The following is a 4380-nucleotide window of genomic DNA, read 5'->3' as shown; positions in this document are numbered from 1 at the left end:
TGACTATCCTAGGACAACATGCCAGCTGCATGTTAGAAACATGCTAACAACATGCTAATCATGCTATTAACATGCTAGCAACATGCTAATCATGCTAAAACATGCTAACAACATGCTAATCATGCTATTAACATGCTAGCAACATGCTAATCATGCTAAAACATGCTAACAGCATGCTAATAATGCTAGCAACATGTCAATCATGTTAACAACATGCTATCAACATGTTAATTATGTTAGAAACATGTTAGCAACATGTTAACAACAAGCTAATCATGCTAACAACATGCTAATCATGCTATAAACATACTAATCATGCTAGAAGCATGATAACAGCATTGTAACATGTCAGTCATACTAACAACATGTTAACAACACATTAATCTTACTAGCAATGTGTTAAAACATGTTAACAACATGCTACAACACGTTATGCTAAACATGCTAAATTATACAAGCAAGGTGATAAATCATTCTAGCCATATGCTAGCAACATCTATCTAATCCATCCATCTAAATGTTCAAATTTTAGCCTAGTCTTTCTCAAGCCAGCTTCAGAGTTTGTTCTCAAACTTTACTCATCTAGTTGATTTTAATCTGGTTCGTATTTAATATGTAATCATAGTGTCAACACTTTTAACCATTGTTGAATGTGCAACATTCTAAATGTGCATATAAATTTGCATTAAATACTATGCATTACTGTTTCATTTCATGAAATCATAATAAATAATAATTAAAAAAAATAAAAATTGCGTGTTCATAAAGGGATCTCCAATGCATCTTTGAGACATGGAAAGACTGGAGAACGAAAGAGAGCATCTGTCTTTTGTTTGAAATATCATTAACTTTCACATCACAAATTAAAAACGTTCACTCAATGGAGATTCAGATAATTAACAATGACTCAAATCACAGAATGTCTGCCAAAAACGGTCAGGTTGGTGGGTCTAGGTCTAAGCAAGCAATACCTTACATCTCACTGGCTTTTCTAGAACACAATTTCAATGCCTTGCGCAATAGTCTACTACCAATGTTTGGTTTTTTTTGTATCATATTTGATACATCAGGCTTCGGCTCGTATAGTATAGAGAGAATATGGAGCTCACACTCCTCAAACATGTCAGCTTCATTCAAAGGTCCAAAAAGATCATAAAAAAAAACTATTTGGTGCATATGTTATGTTTATATGTTGTTTACATTAGGAAAATCATTACAGATTTCCCAGGAAAAAGACACGTGTACCACGACCTGCAGGTGGATGCTTGTACAATTATACTAAAAGGCCATTTGCTAAAAATGTAAAAACTATCAATCAGATGAAAGCCATGTAGATTGTGTTCAGGTGTATCATGCAATAGCTTCTACGCGCCACTAGTGAGTAGCAAAGCTCTAAACAGCCTCAGTTCTCACTGCTGCCCCCTAGAGGAGCTACAGTGACATTACAATCACATCTGGAAAGTGTGAGCACCACACCTGTAATTTTAAGGGGTCAAGATGTTGCTATGTGCATTTGCTGAAGTTTTAGGCTGCATGAATAAATATAGATGTAAATTATTTAAAGCTAAAATCTAATATTAATTCAGGAAATACCAAAAGATAATTAGTCACTTTGAAGAGAGATGTCAATATGAGCTTAATGACTGTAAACGGAGAGAGATCTGGGCAGAATTAAACTCATAAGAGCTTGTAAGGTCACCAATACCTTCCAAATACGTATGACAGAGCCTCAGCAAGTGCAGTAGATTAATTACGTTCACAATCATCTACTTTTGTTGTGAAGAACAAGTGCTGGTGAATGTAATTATGTCCATATTGATTTTTTTTCTCTCATTTCTCTTGAGGAACAGTTCCCTAATTAACACTCGGCTCAATTCTATTGATTCTCCCACATTGGCACTGTTTTGAAGATCTGCTCGTGACATGACAAGTGACATTTTAAATGTCTGAAAAGATTTCTCTCTGTTTATTAGTTAGCATGGCAAATAAAGAAGATAACATTCACACCAAAATCTGTGAGTAATATGAGATAAATTAAATGTCCAGATTGGTGACATTTGTTTTTCTTGTGGTACAGTATGCAAGTGTTAGACACCATGCATTGTGTAATTTAAAAGAATTAAGTACTGGCAAACCAAACCATGCTTGATGAACACCAATAACCGGAGTATATGAAGTTTGGAGTATTGTTATTTGGTGCTCCACATCTTGAAATTAGTGATTTGAATGAGGTCTGTAATCCGATTACTCCCACCAGAAGTCAAAGTAAACAAAACTCAACACTGCTATTAGACTAAAGTGGATCAAAGTCAAGCCAAAATAGTATGGAAGAACAAACATTTACACTCCGACTCTGGTGGTCTAAGTTCGAGAGCTGTAAAATAAGAAGAAATCTAGTAATAACCAGCAATGGATTACTTGAAAATCACTTGAATAATATGTTAAATTGTTAAAAATTTTCAAAATATGATTATAATGCATTGTACATGAGAAATTATATTGTGTTTTATTTGCAAACATTAGACTACATCACCTTTATAATAGTTTCAAAATAGGTTAATTTCATTAAAATTGTATTGGATTACTTAAAAACAATTATGAGTATGACAAACTATGAGTATGATGCACAATACAGGAGAAATTATTTGTGTTTTATTCACAAACATAAGACTTCGCCCTTTAACAGTTTTAAAATAAGTTGATTTCATGAGATTTAACTATTTTTATATGAAAAAAAATATATATCAATCAATCAATCTCTGAGTCTGGTGCATGGTACAAATATGAGGTCTGCATCATTATTATTTTGAAAATCTACCATAAACATCTCCTGTTGCTCCATCACCGCATGTGATGTCTCTGGAGGTGGCCTCCTGAATTATTAATACTTTGCAAAATCAATAAGTCATGTGACATTGCATCTCAGTCGACAGCAGCACTAATCAGAATTCGTCTGAACGATCGAAGGTCTATTGAACACTCAGTCCCAAATGTCATAATAGACTGACTGAGGGTTTGAAACTGCAACATTAATGTGATAGACAACATTTTTCTTAAATATGAATGACATGTGTCGTTTGAGTCACTGCCATCTGAAAGCTACAACCAAGGACATATATCAGCCAATCTTTTCAGTACAGCTTCAAGTGCATTTTAAGCCAGAGCAGAATAGGTCATAAAAAAGCCATATTTTGAAAGACAAGACATGTACTAGAAATCGTCCACTTCAAAAACACATCTCAAGATCAAAGAATCCTGCAATGATGATTATCCGACATCCCTGGGAGACTAAACATCCTGACCACTTGCAATGGACAAAGAAGCATTTCAAACAAACAGCTAAATCATCAGCCAAACAGCTCATGTGGGTATAAAATGACCAGACGGTCAAGTGCATCCCATCTAAGTGGTTTAGGACATGTGCATTTCCAAAAGAGATGCATGAAAGCATCTGGCAAAGAGGATGTTTATGGGAAATCAATAATTTTGTGAAAACGCAGATGGCATTTTTCCGGGCAGACCTCAGATTAGCTAGACTGCAATTACAGAAAGATATTCTGAATATATAAAACCAACACACCGTCTAATCTTTAACACAGACATGACAATGGATCCTCAAAGGGAACGACTGGACAAACACGTGTTGGGAGAGAACAAAGCGCTTTATTTGAGAAAGTAGAGTGTATTTAGGAACTGGCAGGTCAGTGTTGGTTACTCCAGCGGCGGTTGAATGAGGTTTTTATTGCCATCTCATTTAGGCCTCCTTCCACCCCCATCTTTTCTGAGGAGCAGCTGTGGTCTACAGGGCTGTGAGTGGATTGAATGGCATTGGTGGAGCTGCTGCTATTATCTGCCATACAGGGGGTGGCTTAAGAAAAAGACGGGGGAAGAAAAGGAAGACAAGGGCAGGAGGAGAAAAAGGGTGGAGAGAACGCTAAATGGAGATTTGAGACGGGCAATTTGAGTAATTTTGTAGTTGAGCACTCCAGTATCCAGTAAAATAACACCAGTAATCCAGTAAAAACCAGTAATGGATTACGTGAAAATCATTTGATATTGAAAAAAAAAAGGTAACACTTTATTTTGATAGTCCACTTTAGACATTCTACTAACAGTAAGTAACTACATGTCAACTAGTAGTCAATAGAGTATTAGTAGATTGTCTGCATCATATCTTCTAACACTTTATTTTGATGGGTCCACAACATACAACACACAGACTTTGTCAACTTATTCTACTAACCCTAAACCTAACCTAACAGTCTACTCTGAGAGTTAGTAGACATGCAGTTGCAAATCAATGAGAATTAGTAGACATGTAGTTGCAAAGTTACTTATAGTTAGTAGAATGTCTAAAGTGGACTATCAAAATAAAGTGTA

Source organism: Sinocyclocheilus anshuiensis, unplaced genomic scaffold, assembly GCF_001515605.1.
Source record: "Sinocyclocheilus anshuiensis isolate Anshui unplaced genomic scaffold, SAMN03320099.WGS_v1.1 scaffold454, whole genome shotgun sequence".
NCBI classification, from domain to species: domain Eukaryota; kingdom Metazoa; phylum Chordata; class Actinopteri; order Cypriniformes; family Cyprinidae; genus Sinocyclocheilus; species Sinocyclocheilus anshuiensis.
Note: the sequence above shows the minus strand (reverse complement) of the source record.